We start from the raw sequence: 19,319 nt of genomic DNA, 5'->3' as shown, positions 1-19,319 counted from the left end.
ATATGGCCCTTTAGTTCGAACGTAGCGGTAGCGAGGATTGCGGGTTGCACAAGTCCCGGGCCGGTGTCATCACGCATCCTTTTCTTCCACTCCCCCATGGGGATCTCGTCAATGTTAGCCATTGCGGTGGCTAAGTCTTCTTCAATATCGGACGTGTGCTCGCTTTCTTCTTCGGTCTCGTATTCGGTGTCTTTCGGGATCGGATCTTCGGTTGACAACGACGCACTGGATGCTCCCGCTTTGCTGCTCCTCTTCTTGCCAAACACGGATTTGAAATTTTTGAGTGGTGAGTTCTTTGAAGAAGTGGTTTCTCCAACGGTTTTGCCCTTGTTTCTTCTTAATGCGGTTTCCGGATCTTCAAGAGGAGGAATTAGAGGTGTAGAAGATCCTCGGGTCATGAACTAACTGCAACTTAAAACAAAACAGAACGCGTAAAAAGAATAAAAATTCAATCTGATTCAGCGTCAGACTCGCCGAGTCGGGGCGAATGCACTCGGCGAGTTCACGTGAAAATCAGTTTTTTTTTTTTTTTTTTTTTTTTTTTTTTTTTTTTTAAACTTAAACAAAAATTGAACAGAAATTAACTTTGCGTAAGATGAATCTTACACAAAGGGTCGATTGAATTAGAATTCAATGCTAATTTTAGAACCGTTCCCCGGCAACGGCGCCAAAAACTTGATGTGTGTAAAACCAACTAGTTTTAATCCTACTACTTAGACACAAAATAAACACACGAAAGGCAGTGTACCTATCGATTAGTAATATAGTTCAAGCAAGTAGGGTATCGAACACAGGGAACGGCAAATTAAATTAAAAACTAATTCTATCTAAATTACTTTAGCAAATGAGGGTTTTTCTCTAGTTTTACAAGACTAGAAACTTATTAAACAAAACTATTTCAAAGCTAGAAAAGAACAAATTAACTAGATTCAATAATGGAAAAGAAACTTCTGTTTAGTTCAACTCGGTTAACTTTATGGTTGCTTTTAAGGTAATAGTGCAATGGATTAATTCTTTCGTTGGTTACCGATTCAAGTGATTAAGTTGTGTTCACTACCCTAATCCTTAGCAAATAAACTAATTCAAACAGTGGCCAATTGCTTAACTTAATTATATTTACTAGATTAATTATTCGGGTTAAGTTAGACTTGCAATAGCTAATTAAATTGTTACTTTTAATTAACCTCTTGTTCAATAGTCATCTTACAAGCTTGCACATGAATTTACTCAATTTTCTTATTAATCCTAGTTTCATATTCATTAATCCTAGACATATGATTTAGTGGTCACTTATCATATGAGGTTGATAATTAATAGATGTTCATGCTAATTAACTATCTTCCTATTAACAGAAAATAAATTATCATTCATACACAAGGTTCTTTAGCAAGCTAAAATAACAATTAATCACCAACTTAGAATTAATCCTACCAATCAATCAAACCATATTGTCAACTTTGTATCCCCAAACAGAAGTATAAAGAAATTAGTTCATAACTAAGGTGAATAACAGCAAACAAATAAGTTCAAGTTGCTTAATCATATTGACAAAACAAAAGAATTAAGTAGAATGATGAAATTACGCCTTAATTACTCCCGGAATTGGATTCTAGCTTCTTTGGTCGACTTCTAGGGTTCTTCTGGCTTCTTATTCGCAGCTTAACACCTCTGAAACTTCCCAGAATTCTCCCTTTTTCGCATTAAAGAGTCATCTTTATATATGCATACCGACTCGTCGAGTCATATGGCGACTCGTCGAGTCCCTCTCACATTAGTCGTAACCTGATAACTGTTTTGACTTCCGAATGTTTATCTTTCTGAATCCGCGACCGGACTCGTCGAGTCAAGAGATAACTCGACGAGTAGAAGCTTTATTTTGGTTGTTTTCTTTCTTCTTTCCACTCTTGAGCTCTTAACCGCTTATCTTGCTTCCTTTCGCTTCCGAGCTTCATCTTTGGACTGAAAAACACAATTTAACACTTTTAAGTACCTTTTGTCCATAATATGCAACAATTTAGCTAATATACGAATAATAAACTACCCTTAATACACACTAAATATGCACATATCAATGTGCGACTTCATCCCTAGGATGTGTGCACACACCGACTTTCCTTCTTTATGTTTACTTGCCAAAAGGGCTTGAGTGATATTGAACTTTTCAATTTTACAATCTTGTGGGTTAGGGAGAATAATTGGAGGAGGAGGAGGAAGTGAAGCATGATTTCTTGTTCCTCGATCGAATCGTGGAATATCATCTTCATGTGGAATGCTTGTTCCACGGGATTTGAGAAGACCATAGTTCTCGAACTTTGACATCGGGAGAAAAACGAATTCAAGTTAGTTGATTGATTGAGTCCTTGGTAAATCACCCAAATGAAATTCCAAGGCTAGGACCCAACACAATATCCTACAACTCGGGAGAGGGATGCCGTAACCCAAATCGCAGAACATTTGAAGGTAAGTGAATGACGATTCACTAATTTCCACCATGAAAAACGAAAAAAAAAAATTTAAGTTTTAAATCTATGAAAACTCCTAGATCCTTTGAGATTCATTGAACATTTCAATGGCATGTTTAAATCTCGATATGCCCCTCTTGTTTGTGACTGGGATGCCGAGGATCACAAAGCGGGTGTGAATAACCATGCAAACTACATGGTGCCCTCACATGTTACAATCACCTATTCGATGTGCCGGTAAACCACACACGCTCCACCGAACTATGACAAACATTGAGTCACCCTTTGCTACCTTTGCTTAGAACCATTTAGTGTGCCGGTAAACCACACATGCTCCACTAACGTCTTCGCAAGGGCACAAAGTGTAATTTCATGGAATTGCATCAATTCACTTTTGCCTAAGTAACTAAGATTGGGAATTTGAAAAACATTTAGTTACTTTGTATTTCATTATACTTATAATGGAAGGTTTCGTCCTATCCTACCCGTTCGGCTAACGACCCTCCACTAGTCAAGAGTGCGGTGGGTAAGAGTGGATACCCATTCAATCGCCATTTTATAGGCAATTTCCTTAAACACCCCTTATAGACCAGCTTCGTGAATGAGGCCTACTAACGGTAAGACTGACTTTTACTCATACATATATATAATGTTAGACTTTCAATCTTATATATAGTATAGGGTGTATTTTATACTTTTAAAATACTATGTGGTTAACTTTAACAATTACACTTTTAATTCAATTAAAAGGTTAACCTAAACTTTTATGGATTTATTAAATCTCTTTTAATTATACTCCTTAATTAATTAATAAAACCATAAGGGTGTGATTTGAACTTTTCAAAACATTACTAGAGTTTTAGAATTTAACATTTCTAATTAACCTTTTAATCAACTTTAAATTCCAAAACTTGAGGGCAAGTTTTGAAACATTTCAAAACATTAGGGTTTTAACTATTTAAATTTCAAGACAACAAAACTTTTGGGGTTCAAATTTAAACTATAAACCTAAAGGGATAAATTGAAACTATTTCACAAGATAATTCAAATCTAAATTACAAATAATCAAACTTTATCTAATAAAACAAGTGATTATCTAAATTTTGACAATTATCTTCTATTTTGGTAAGGATAATCACATAATAATGAAAAAATTCGGATTTTATCACAAAAACAAGTTTATGGTAATTATCCAAAACCAAAATAGGAAGAAAATCGCGAATCTGAGCTGTCAGACCCTTTGACTCGTCGAGTCTGGACCTGGACTCGTCGAGTACAGCTGACTCGGCGAGTTCACCAAGTGACTCGGCGAGTCAAACATTCAGAAACTCAAAAAATCGATTTTCAGTGCTTATTTCGATCAAATATGCATCAATACAATTGAAACCAATCTAGGCTCTGATACCACTGATGGGTTTTGGTCATAAGACATCCTATGTGCTCATACAAACCCTAATGCTTGGATCTAGGTTTCTCTATTGTACATGCTTGGAATCCAAGACTATAAACCCTAATTATAGCATGCAAGTAATCATATTAACATGTAATTAGGTTTAAGAACATACCTTGATTGTTATGTAGTAATAACAATCCCAAATCTCCTTGTATTGGCTTTGGAATGCTTAGAGTCACAAGTGTCACTCCTCTAATGGCTCACAAACACCATAAGCAAGAGGATGAAGAGGAGAGAGGTTGGAGGCTGCCAAAAACGTGTGTAAACCCTTACAAGAAGCTTAGCCACGTTTTTTAGCCTTAAGGGGTCTTTATATAGTTGGGCTATTAGGGTTATCTAATAAGGAAACCCTAATTTGGATGCTTAAGCCCTAAGCAACCCATAGACTCCTTTTATTAAGCCCATGGACGATTTCCTTATGGGTTTCCCATTAGAATTCGTCCATCCCTTAATACAAGGCAATCCATGGCCCAAATTGCAATTATCCTATAATTACAATTCCAGTCCCTTAAGTTTAATTAATCTCTTTTAGTCACAAAACTAATTACCAATTAATTATTGACTAATATTAATTAAACAATATGATTTCTCCTTTAATATATTATTCCCATAATATATTAATAAATCATATTTAATCCTTACTCTCCATAAATCATCCTATCAAGTTGCTTTGGTGAAGGCAACCCAAAAGGACCATGCACCATCGGGTCAAGTACATACCAAAATAGTTATGGACTTAGACACTAATCCAACACATATATGATTAGTATTATTCTTGTGTTTCACTTTGCATGTTTTGACTTCCCGAATAATAAGATTATTGAAACCCTCCACATTCGCTCATGCTTTGGAAGTAAGTATGAATGAAGACTATCATGAATCTGACTGTAAATTGTCTAAAGTGTTTTAGACATAGCAAAAGTTTGTTGCAGGGTCCTTGAGTGCTGCTATAAGATTAGAGTATTGGATTAAACTCACGCTCACTTGGATCGCTTCATGGATTTTATCATGAGTGATTGGTGAGATGATAATATCTTATATTCTTGGATTTGTGTCTAAGCCCGTAACTATATTTGGTATGTACTTGACCCGGTTGTGGATGGTCCTTTTGGGTTGCCTTCACCAAAGCAACTTGATACGATGATGTTGAATATTTTAAGTGTTGCGTCTTGGATTATTTGTTTTGTAAACGGATTGGGCTTATCCATCCGTAGTTATCTAGTATAGTTTCCTTTATCTAGATAAGTTGTTAGGGTTTTATTATATAGATATGCATGCATGTATGCGTATATATTAGATTATTCATTCACGTTGATTCTTGTAACCCTAATCATACCTCTACAGATTGTAGTTCTTAATCGAGCTCTTCTGGGGTATTTTTGCATTAATCATTCGACATCTTCATCGCAATACTTGTGTTCTTATTTACGTTCTTATTAATCTTTTGCTTAGAATCATACGATCCTGAAAGAACTTTGTTCTAACAATTGGTATCAGAGCAGAAGATTGTTTTCGTTGATACACTTTTCTTCTGTATTCACAAATAGTTAGGGTTTCCGCTTTTCTCGAAGCCGTCGTCTTCTTAACGACGATTACTCCGCTTTTGATAAAACCCTAATCTTAAGTTTACAGGTAAGATTCTAGCAGCTCACCATGTCTCATTAAGATATGCATTCAAACCCTATTAACATCTCAAACAGCATCGGTTCTACAACCAGAGTACCCATACTCTACACTCAAGACTACGAAGTATGGGCTCATCACTTTGAAGATTACGTGGTTGGATCTGAGGATAATGGCTATCTCATCTGGGAAGCTATTGTTCTTGGACCGTTTGTGCACTCAGAAACAAACACCATTGTCAAGACACAGAAAGATTACAACAAGTTGGTAACAGATGTTCAAAAGATGCTGCAAGATGAGAAGGACAAGATTTTGTGTAATGTCAAAGCCATGCGAATGATAAGATTCACCTTACAATCTGACACCTTTCGGCTTGTAGGTTCTTGCACAACTGCTAAGGAAATCTGGGATAGGTTGAAGGAACTCTACTCAACTGATGAGGATCTGGAACATTCTATTCAAACTCTGTTGCTCTCAGAATTCGGAACTTTTGAACAGAAACCTGAAGAGAAGCTCATTCAGACCTTTGATCGGTTCAATCATCTTTTAAGTAAGATGATCAAGCATGGAATTGAAAGGAAGGTAATCGAACAGAAAGTTACATTCATGAACGGGCTCAGACCAGAATGGATGGCTGTGGTTTCCACTGTGAAGGCACATGAACAGTTTAAATCCTACTCTCTGGCGAAACTAGTTGGCATACTGAAGTCACATGAAAGTGTTGTAACTAAGGAGGCGAAAGTGGTCTCTGGTATGGGATCACTGGCTCTTGTCTCTAAAGGAAAAAGTACTGTTGAAGAAGAGGAAGAGTCAGACATGTCAGAATGTGATCTTACAAGTGAGGAGTATGCTCTGATGATAACCAATCCAAAGAAATTTGCTAGAAGAAAATTTCCTACCAATAAGAACCGAAATTGGCAAGGAAGTTACAGTTCCGAGAAGGTAAAAGAAGAACCGAAAGGCTCATCCCAAAAGGTGGAAGAAAACAAACTTGCGGGAGACTCTGGCTACGACTGCAATAACTGTCACGGCAAGAACCACTTTGCCAAAGATTGCATGTTAAGAAAGATGGCTGAGAAGAAAGAGGGTGAAGACAATGAAGTGTATTATATGCGAAAACTTGAAGAAGTCAAAAAGAAGAAGGCTTCCAACAGCTCCATGAATGCTCTAATTGTACAAGAAGATGCAGGGGAAGACGAGTTTGGCGGCGTAGAAGTCTGGTCAACTGATTCTGAAGATGAAGAGGTTAGAAGACCCACGCACGGAAAGGTTGGAGGTTCTGGTGGAAAATGCCTGATAGTCACTGCTGGACCATCAACCGAGAGTGCAGACACAAAACCGAGCATGACTGAGAACAAGTGTTTTGCAGCCAAGCCAGTGAGTGAGAAGATCAACGACTGAGATCGATTGATCAAAAAGGTACATTCTCTCCTTGAATCTCTTAAAATTTCCAAAACTGAATATCTAGAAGAATTAAATGAACTAAACTTTAAATTTAACAACCTAAGTAGCAGCCTCATGCAAACCCGCTTAGCAAACTCTAACCTAACTGACCAACTCGGTAGGGTGTCTTCAAAAAGTGAGGAGAGAAGGATATGGATTGAGCAGAAGGAAGCGGAGTTAGTTAGGGCTAAGGATGAGAGTATTTATTTGCAAAGAGACAATTTAAAATTATTAAAACAAAGAAATGTTTTCTGTTTAATTGCTAAGCGTCTTTATACTAATATTGCTCAATTGCATCTTAACTGTGAAATTGGAAAGAAAATACATAAAATGATTTTGTCTTTTCTTGAATTTAAGGAAGATGATGTTATAGCAGAATCTGAATCAGAAGTTTTCTCTGAAGAAACATTCATGTCATATAGGCTAGGTTTAGATAAAATAGAAATTTTCATCGATTCTAAGGAACATAAAAGTATGTTAAGAGATATCTTAGATGAAAATGATAGGATGATGAGTCAAGGTCTGGATTCACAGTCTCTTTGTCGTCGACTGTGATCTTGGAGGGAGGAAGAGTGGCCAAGCCATCGACATGGCTGATCCATCTTTGATGTCGCAACAATGGTGTGATTTGATTCTTCCACAAAAGATAGTTGGAAGAATTTAATTTGATGGTGAGCATATGGATGAGGGTATTCAAAGAAAAGGAGTTATCAGAGGAAGAATAAGCCATCGAGAAGAAGAAAAATAATTCGTCAATCGAAGGGTAGCTGATTAGGTTTAGGACCGATTTTTGGCCGATCCCATGTGAGAATGATTTCCCTTGAATATTATTTAAGTATTGAAACAAATATATACAAAATTACAACATGAATAAAAGGAAACATAATAACTAATTTACATAAGAGATTTATTCCTGTTTATTCCTAATAGCCCCCAACCAATTGTGTTTATCTCGCTACGGTCCCTTTCATTGTCAAGCTCTTCAGTGACTCGGTCAGACGACAACAACTAGACAAACAATGCTCTTGGTCTAGGTCTCCCCCTTTTAAACCCAATGACAAGCTAATCCAGTGGCATGGTCTTCGTCTTCTCGGTCAACACGGTCACGGGATATTCGGTTTGTGACATATGGTTGGACAACATAACTTTGAACATATACGACAAGCTTGTTTCAGGAGGCAGTTTCTCAATGCTTAAACATGAAGGGAAAATTCATATATTTCAAGATGAAGTCCCTAAAACTCCGGATCCAGATGACATTGACTAATGGACACATACATGCTTACCGCACTGTCTTACAAAATTTGTGTTGGTTGAGGGGTATCGCAACAAAGACTCTTAAGAGATTTACTACAGTTTTTGTCTAACCATTACTTGCTTATATCGTCGTTAGCAGTAGCAACCGCTATGACCTTTAGATTTAGGATGACTTGTATTTTTTGGTGATCTTTTTCTTTATTATAATAAATTGTTGTGCCGAACATTTATATGTGTCACACTTGTGCAATATATGTGCTTTTGATTACTTTCTATATTTTGCATAACAAGGAACAAAAAATATTATGAATGTCACTACTTTATATTTTCATAACCTAAACCAGAACCATACAAATGATAGAATAACATTGTAAACATATTAGTTAAACCAAAACAATACAAATTCTCTTTACATTAATTAAAATCGTCCTCTAAATCTAAGAATATCCGCAAGACAATTTAGTTTTTTTCCGAATCTTATCAATCTCCACATCCACACCACGAATCCAACTTTATGCCTCTTTTTGTTTTTTATTAGTATGATCTACCCATTCTTCTTTTTATTTATATATGTTGATAAAATGTCTAAGAGGGTTACTAAATATTTGGCTCTTTTATGAGTCCATTCGGTTGGCATCATCGGCTAGCGTTATCGCTTCATATATGTGATCGGGGCATCTTCTCAATGTGATCGGGGCATCTTCTCTGGTAGAGGTTCATTCAGGCCACTATTAAAACATAACAATATTCTTATTCACAATCCATGTTTTGAAATCCGGACCGGCCGGTTCAATTGGGGGAACCGGTCCCAGAACGGGTTCTTAAAGGCCAAAAAATCGTTCGTTATGTGAACCGGTAAAAACTGGTCCGGTTGAAACGGTACAACCGGTAAAAACCGGAAATTTTAAAAAATATTAATTTTTTCAGTTTTTTGTAATTTTATATAATTAAAATTAATAATAATGTAATTATCACATCATCCGGTTTTCCCGTTTTTGAAACCGGCCCAACCGGTTGGACTAATTGAACCATCGAACCGGTAAGACGACCGATTTAATCTCTAGTTCAGTTTTCAAAACCTTGTTCACAATAACAAACATCAAACTCTAGACAAGTAAGATGGCCATACCGTATGGCCCATACGCATGAGACACTTTGCAAATTTGCATATATGTGCATCCTTTACTGCAAGTTCATAACAAATACTAGCAATATTTATAAATGAATGATAATAACATGAAAGGCAAAACTATTTGTTAGTTTTAGACCAACATTGTCTAGTTTTTATCCAGCCTCGATCTTATTGAGTTGTAGGTGTTAAAGACATGGGCTAATTTGGGTGTTCCCTAATCCCTATTAAAACAACTACCCGCATCATGTCGATTTTAATTTGTAATGAAGTTTTAGGTTTTCTTTTCCATTTTTGAATGATAAAAGAAGCTATCACAGTAAAATTACGTTTTAAAAGAATAATGATAAATGTATGTTTAACAAATGCATTTATTACTTGTACCTAATGAAGTAAGAATTGTACCTCTTTAATTTTAAAAACATTTTGAAAATTGAATATTCCAGAGAAGTTCTCCTTCCTTTCCACTTCTCTCCCTCCAAATGAACTTCATTACAACTTAATACGCTAACAGTATACTATAAATTCGATAACAAACCAGATAGTTTTGTATTCAGAAATCAGAAAAAGATGGAGACATACGATATCGTTCTCATAGTCTGCGTTTCAGTTGTTGCAGCAGCGATCGTCTTGTGTTGCCTCTATTGTCTCTGTAATTCCAGCGATTGGAAAGAGAAAATCACAATTCCACCACTCCGGACTGATCGTCGCCGTGAAATAGGTGCAACCACTACTTCCGATGGAGGAGCTGCATTTTCTGCAACTACAGCCGCTATAATTTTGAACGCTAGTGCTGGCAATGGATGTGGATGCGGTGGCGGTGGGGGCGGCTGTGGAGGGGGAGGATGCGGTGGTTGTGGCTGTGGAGGGGGAGGATGAGGTGGTGACTCCTGATCGCTAAAATGTAACAAACTTTTGGAATCTCTTTGTCTTCCTTTCCCACACAAGTAGAAAACTGCATTTTTCTCAGGTGATTTCAGAAACATTCCACATGTTTAATCAATCTCGTTCTTGTTAGTTGTTACGCATATGAGTACATGAACTGTAATCACAAAAAGTAACATTTCGTTGAGGCATTTCGCCAAACACTTTAAGAGCACTATTAATCTGTCCGTTTTTCTGCATATTCAGTATGCATATCAGTCCACGATTAAAGCTCTTGACCTGCATGCGATTAAATATAAGTTCTACCTCATTATTATTATTACCAATTCAACCATTTTCACTGATCCTGGAGTTGCAATTGATGATGGATTATAATTAGGGTTTAAGGAAATTAAGCAACGAAGTTTAGTTGATTAAATTTTTCCACATTACAAGAAAGCACATTATGAACATGGATGCAACCTCCGTTTAGCCACAGTAACTAACTCTTAGGGAGATTCATTTGGCACCTTGATCTTTTGAAATTAGCAAAAACACCCCCTCGTTTTTAAATTAGAAAATATATCCTCTTGTGGGTTTTTTCAAATACTTTTTAGTTTTTTGTAATGCACAATGTTTTCGTTCAGATATTAACCATTTGGATGTTCCTTAATGGTTTAAGTAGCCAAAATCATATCGCTATTTTTTATGCATCCATGAATGACAATGCAAACTATTTTTTGTAATAGGTATCATAGTCAAATTATGCTTAAAAGAGAACTTTGATTCTACTTATTAATTAGTTGATCCAGTCATTATCATTATACTTTATAAATTATAGGGGCGATTGAAATTGTTTATTTAATACAACTTTTTTCTGCAATGCCTTTATATTTTGCTAATTTTACGGTTTAACAACATATATTTTACTTCTTTCCATTAAGACCACCTTATTTTGAAAACAATTTCCACCTCGACCATTGTGATCACTTATTATCAATTCAGCATGTTATCATAATAAACTGAAAAAAAAAAATCACTAAAGCCGCACAATTTAACACATCGATCTTATTTGACCACAATAACAAGTTAACACCTAGTAAGCCAAAAAAACATAGAAACATTGTTATTATAAGTCAAAGTGATCAAATGACCATGTAACACTTTTACTTGGAATACAATTACTTGTTGATGATCTTTCCACTAATTATATATATATATATATATATATATATATATATATATATATATATATATATATATATATATATATATATATATATATATATATATATATTTGTTCCACCATTTTATAGATCTCAGAATAGTAAATAAGGAAAATTTTACAATTTACAAATTAGAGTTTTGAGAAATTGATGGATCAAAATGAACAAACTGGTGTGAAAAGTTAGCATACTGGTGACCCTATATATTGAGTTTTTTTTAAATCAAATCTCAATGTTATTTATCTAGAAAAAAACTTTTATATATATATATATATATATATATATATATATATATATATATATATATATATATATATATATAAGAGAGAGAGAGAAGGAGGTAAGTTCAAATAAAAACACTAAATAATATGAAAACTTAAAAACACTATTTTTATGTTATTATTCTGCAATAAATGTTATATATGTGTATTATTGAAGTAATTCTAATGTAAATATTAATGTTTGATCATTCATATATTCATTAAAATGTTATTATTCTATTATAAATTTTAAGACTTAAACAATTAATTCATTTATTTTTCATAAATCCTATCTTGGGATTTATTTGCAAAATAAGTTCAAGATTTAAATCTTATAAATTAAATGACCCATTTTTAGTCCTTATTTGGAATTCATTTACAAACTAAGTCCATTTTGATTTATCTAAATTAGTATTGGACCCTATACTTTGGTTAAGTTACCAAATAACCCTTCACATATTAATATCTCCTTAGGAAACTAAACTTATCTCAAGGTATCGTGATCACCGCTATACAACCCGGCCTTCTCGCATCAATTCTCAAAACAAATCGACAATCACACTTTAAGGTGAGTGTTACGGTCCATCTTTTGTATTTACTTATTTTGGGGGAGAATACATGTGCTAACTATTATAAATTATACAAAAGTATTACTACACCACCTTTTTATGGTATGAGAAATTTGGTTAATTTGAATGACAACTTGGGTTGTTGGATTTCAGAACAGCTTAATTGCTAAAATGATCATGTCTTCCTATGTTTCATGTTTAGCCCTCGTCTATACATGGTAGTTGCAAAAAATTGTTTAAGACTTATATATTATAAGTAAGCAATATCGTTTTTAAATTTCAATATCCTAGTATGTTATGTTGTTAGAATAATACAACTATTGAAATAACATATGTCTTTTTACTATGGAGTTTATACAAGAAACATACTTAGTTTATAAAAGTTCATGCCTTATACTACACATGCATACTACTTATACTTGGCTTTTATATACTCCATACAAATTCATTATGCCTAATAACTTATCCATTTATAAGTTAGAGATGAGAGCTTTTTACCTACCTTAGTTAAGGGATTTTTAGTGAGACCGTATTCATTAGCTAAGTTTAATCACTTAGTATACCAATAATACTATAATCGTTAATCTTCGGAGCAGGGCCGGTCCTAAGGATTCAAATGCCAGGACAAGCTGGGAAAAAAAGGCCTCTAACCTAACATGTAACGATTATTGTTTTGTTAGAGCAATAGGCTCAAATCAATGAACGAAATCTTAATGTTCCTTTTAAGCAACATAAAGTTTTTCTTGCCTGTTTTTGTTTCAAAAAATGGAATATTAATACATGAAAATATATTCTTAGTATAAAAAAGTATGAGAATTTATATCTATATTTATATTTATGCTCGATGTGCCCGATATACAATTTGGATTCAAATGCAGCAAATTCTTTTTTTTTTATGTGCTTCGTTCAATAACCCAAAAGGAGCCCTTTATGTCATTTGTTATTTTGGTATCCTGTTTTGACTTTTTAGGTCAAACAAATGATGCTCAACTTCAAAATGCTTATGAAATCTTCTAAAATTTATGGTAATTTAGATAATAGTTCTTAAATTGGTAACGCATTTTTGAAGTTAGATATGTAGCAGAATCAAATAAAGTTGTAAATTGTGTCAATTTTGAAATTAAGGAGTGTTTAGTTTGACCTCAAAAGTCAGAGAGTGAATTATAATAAACTCGATTTTTTGGGTCTTTTTTTTTCTTTCTTTTCATGATGATTAACCCCTTGAACCATCAGCAAGCACCCATTTATATCAAACATCTAGCAGAAAAGCATTTAAAACGATCAATATTATCCATCTTTAAAGTTTTTCAATCAAGGGCATGAGGATTCACAAAAGTAAACATAATATCATAAGTAGATTTCAGTTTGTAATAATCTATTTCAAATCATTCATTCAATATTCTATAATCTAATTGAATCAGTCAATTAGATTTCAATCTCATAATATGATACAATGATAAACTAGTAAACTGATTTCTATGAACCTGAGAAATTGATAATCTATTTATTCTATAATTCATTCACACATTCAAGTATCCAATTGACTCTTATAAACTGATAACCCTCATTCCTCAATTTCTTATAATCTATTACAGTATATGTATTACCTGATTAGCAGGACCAAGATTGAATAATCATAAAGTGATAATCGACCCCTCACCCCTGTCTTTCTGAGTTGATGTCGCTGGAAGTTGAGTGGCGCTCGCTTTTTTTTTTTTTGTGAACGACAACTTGTTCGCTGCCTTTGCTTCTCTTCGACACAGCTTCTCCCGTACGATGAACTGATGATGTTGGAGTGCTTTAGGTTTGAATTGGGCTAAACTATATATACTATTGCTTCTCTTCGACACAGCTTCTCCCATACGATGAACTAATGATGTTGGAGTGCTTTAGGTTTGAATTGGGCTAAACTATATATACTATTGAAAAAAAATTGGGCCCCTTCAAACTGTGGGCCCTGTTCCTGTGCCCACCTTGCACATGCTCTAAACCGGGCCTGCTTCGGAGCGAGATACATATGTTTAGATCTATAGAAGGTTGACATCCCCACCTACGGTTGCTAGCTACATCCTCGATCGATCAATCGAAACAGGTGATAAGTGTCTATAATCGTTATTGAAACATCCAATGAAGCGTTGTAGGGGGTACATTCAGTCACGTAGCTCGGTTATAGGACTCACTATAAACTTTAGCTAAAAACTCTCACTTTCTATAAACCATGGATTTTGTTGTTTTCAAACTATTTTTAAGTATGGTTATACTTACAAAGACAATATGTTTTAGACTTTTTAAAAGTATTCTACTGCAGTTAGCAGAAAACTTGTGACTCTCACCAACATTGTGTTGACTTTCAAACTACATGTATTCTCAAGGAATCAGTGATTTCAAGTATATTCAGACATTAGGAAAAAACATGGATTGCAAGCACTTTAAATTTCTAGTTTTTGTTATGTTAAGCCTATTTGTTATGGCAAATTCATGTATTATTGTTATCTGTAAGAACCTTGTATTAAAAGATTGAATAAAAATGTTGTTTTGTTTATGTTGTACTTGTGCCATATATTTAGTTTATCTGTGATCCATGAACTTAGTCTCACAGCCCGACATGTTCGGCCACCTCGGCCGGGGGTGTGAGACAACTCACCTCAACTTGTAGTATGAGCACTACTTCAATCTAGTAATGATTGATTGGCTAATGGACACATTGGTCAAGTTCTGTGGGTGATTTAAGTTTATAATTTTCAATATTATGTCAAAATAACTTCTATTTCCCTTTTCAGTTGTTTCATTACTTCAAAATCTCTCTCTCTCTCTCTCTCTCTGTGTGTGTGTGTGTTCTAATGAAAAAATCGGAGGGATTTGAGTTATAATCTTGTATATAATGACAATATTGGTACTTATACTTCAAGTTTCTCATATGTCTCCCCAAAATAAATCTTAATTAACCAACAAATCCTAATACCTCACACGTAAACTCTAGAAAATTATTTTCTTAATATTTTAGATCCAAAACCTAGTTATGTTAAGGTCATACTTAGCTTTTCTTACCATATTTGACAAGTTTGACCCTAAAAAATCTTCAAAATTTCTATTTAACTCATTTTGAATTTTGAATTCATATTTCTAGTTCATATCTTTTAACCCGACCTTAAATGATAACATTCCACACAAATTTTTTAATACCCTTATTAAAATGAATTTACTCAAATGTATTCATTAATTCCAGATATTAAGATTTATTTTTGAACGATGAGTTAGTATATGTTTTTTGTTGAACCTAGTAGCTCCTTGTTATATTAGTTGAACCGGACATATAAATATGATGGATATATTTGAACCTCCTTAAAGGCATTCATTCAACCTCATTAAAAACCAGTACCAGGATTCCACACGTTGTGGTATGCTCACTCTATAGGGTAAAGATAGGATTTGGTAGTTTTCGTCGATGTCAACACTTAAGAACATGATGCCTAAGTTGTTTCCTTTAAAACAGGCATTATATATGAAGATCAATTTCCGTATTTGGTTGAGAAACATCAAAATCGATAAATTATTAGACCATCTATCACATCAAAATTAATCATAGTTGAAGTGTAAGTAAACTAGTGTTGTAATAAAAAAAAATGAATTTTAACACACTAACTCAAGACAAAAAGAACTCAAACCTATCATAGTGATATTTCTTGAGCTGTGTACACCGTACTGTGATTGATTTTTTCAAGATTATCACATCAGACAAAGAGATCATCGAAACTTTATTCGTGAATTTGGTTGGATGAATTCAGTTTTAGTTGGAGATAAGTTATATTTGTGGTAGTATAGATAAGTATGACCAATCTTAACAAACATATATGCATAGAAAAAGTTAGGACTCCCTCTGAAACACTTAAAGTCCAATCTATGTCATAAAAATTACGTTTAGAATATGGAACAATTTAAGTCGCATATTGTCAGCAACCATACTTTCTAATATGGTTATAGTGTAGTCTGAAGCGGAACATTTCAAAGTTCGTGGTCATTTTCACAAACGGCTTAAGTTTTTATCCTTTTTCTTTATTTTATAATATCGTGTGGTCATTTATATTTATATTATTCAAAATCCCAATACACTGGTTGTATAAAAGGTGGTTGTATTAAAAGGATAATACTCTTATGAGTCTTATCTAAAAGATTAGTAGTCTTACAAAATAAATGAAAAACATAAAATCCGGCCCAACCCAACTACAACAACTAGAGAATTTGTGGTTATACTCCATTTCTTCAAGTGCTTTGTTTAATGTTTAAAACATCTCATGTTTGTTTAAATAGAAATTAAGGATTGATGTATAGCTTAACTCAACTTAATTAATTTGTAAATACAGTGGCGGAAACATGAATTTTGATATGGGAATTTTGATATGGGGTACAAATATTATCAACATATTATATGTAATTATTTAATATCGGGCATTAAAAAACATGTTATAATCTCTTTAGTTGGGAGTACAATAACATGAAACATGTTTACAAATAATATTTTTTATATATATAAAACAATTTTTTGGGAGTACTGTAGTACCCCAATGACCTATCTATCTCCGTCACTGTGTAAATATGACATAAATTGTCCTGTTAAATTTACGTTTAAATAACTGTATTTATTTTATCAGCAATACTAAGTTCCATTGATTAAATTTATTAATTATTGAATGTTGAGGTAGGTTAAAAACAAGACTACATTAAGGAAAGAGTGAAAAGGTATGGAAGATCGCTTTAGAGAAAGTTGAAATACATGTGATCCTTGACCATTTGGCATTCCAACTTTTTTGCATTACTTAGCCTTGGAGTTTTCGTGTTTATTTGTTTATACAAAGGAAAGAGACAAATTATTGTGAAAGTGGAAGGATTAAATTGTAATTTCTAATTCTTTTGTTTAAAAGCAAACACCTAAAAACTTTAGAAGAAGAAGCCTCCATGTTTCAATACTTCATTGCTTTCGGGTTGTTCTTATCTTCTTTCACTTCCTATTCATTTATTAGCGCATGGTTAAAAAAACACAAATGATTAAAAAGTTTGTTTGATAGTATCTAAATGAGTGGTATCCAATTGAGTTATAATCTTGGCCAAGTTAGATACACCTCTGTATATAAAAGAATTATATATGAAGTAAGAGATTTATAAATTTAATATCATACAGTGGAGATGTATAAATATTATATTTGGGTTAGCTTTTTTATGTCGAAAGTAATTTTTAAAAAAAATGTTTATTAGCTTATATCTTTTAGGAAAAGCTTGTTTTAAAAAGTGTTTGGATGCGAAAAGCTGTTTTTTCAAGAGTAAAATAGTTAAAAAAAACTAAAAAGTTTTCCAGCTTTTTGAAAGCTTTACTTTTTCCTATCAAAAAAACTGTTTTAAAAAACATTTTTGTAAATAAACAAACACTTTTTTAACTTATTAGCTTTTTAAAAAGGTAATAAGCTAATAAGTTTTTTTTTAAAAAAAAACATCTCAAACACACACATAATATGAAACAGGTTGAAGACGACTAAATGAGGCATAGTCTCTCACCATCCTAAATCATTATTACTTACAACTTTCTATATGAAACTTTTTTTTTTTTTTTGTAAATGGATTTTGGCATTTTGCATTATAAATTTTATATAAAATATTATAAATTTTGAAGGAAATTTTGAGCATTTTAACCTGATCCAATCCGTTTCGTATGATATTAAATCACCTATTTTTTCAAATATGACTTGATTCGTTCAACGTGGCCATTTTATTTACAACTTTAAAATCTTTCTTGGCATTGAAAAAAGACCCTCCTATACAAAACAAAAATAATATATAGTTATTGTTGCCTATGTATATTATGCATAAGCGGTTGATCGTAAATCAAAATCAAACTTTTTCGTAAGATAGTTTGGCTGTAATAGTTCTATCTGTGTTTACGGATTTGAAAAAAAAAAATGTGGTCCTTGATATGTCGTCTTTTTCTTGAAAAATTGTTATTTTCGAAAAAAGATAAGAAAACATGTAAAACACGGTTGCATATATTTTGTGTTACAAAAACGATTTAGATAATTAGTCATAGTTTAAGGGTTTGTTGATAAGAATAATTGTCAGTGAAATAAAAGAATATTATAAGATCCAAGATTTTTTTATTGAAGGTGGATCTCATATCACGATATTTTAATATGACGCTTTTGTTCATAAGGTTTTTTTATTAATTTAATAATTGTGAGAATCATGTATTAATACATGGATTAATTTAATATATATATATATAGGAAAAGTGAATATACCCTTAAGGGTATATAAAGATCTAAATATTTAAGAATTTCGAATTTATAAGAAAATAAAAAAAATAATAAATTATTATAATGAAAAAAAAATATCTTTTAAATTTAAATAAATAAACAAAAAAAGTAATGACCTTTAATTTTGAGAATTATGAAATTAAAAAGTATGTTCAATCATTACATTAAAATATTATATGAAATTTATAAAAAAATAGAAAAATTTATAAAATGACATGTAGAAAAAAAATTAATTCAAAATAACCACAAAATGATATTTATCAAATTAAATGAGAGTGTAATAAGTGGCAAAAAAAACTTTCATTTATTAAAGTATGTGATTTATAAAAAATAATAGGCTCAAATTTGTTTTTATATTTATCTTTAAAATAAAGATATAGCTTTCAATCCTAAAATTTAAGTGATGATTAGTAGTACATGTGAAATATAAGCCAACATAAGAACGAAATAGGAAATGTATTTTAGGTTTTTTTAACATATTTAATTTTGTATCAATTGGTGACGGAGCCCAATCGAGATGCCCTGTCATGGAAGACCTCAAGTAGCTATAGGCCATTGTAACGCCAAGCGAGAAGATGAGGAAGTTGAGGCTAGAGACCTACGAGATTTGTAGATTGAGTGAAAAAAAGATCGTGATTGAATACTTGCAACGACCAGTGTAAGAACTTGAGTTGTTACACCAAGACCCATCGATAGGAGAGATTTAATCAGAGTGCGACATCTGGGACAACGAC

This window comes from Lactuca saligna, chromosome 5, assembly GCF_052625555.1.
Source record: "Lactuca saligna cultivar CGN05327 chromosome 5, ASM5262555v1, whole genome shotgun sequence".
In the NCBI taxonomy this organism is placed as follows: Eukaryota; Viridiplantae; Streptophyta; class Magnoliopsida; order Asterales; family Asteraceae; genus Lactuca; species Lactuca saligna.
Note: the sequence above shows the minus strand (reverse complement) of the source record.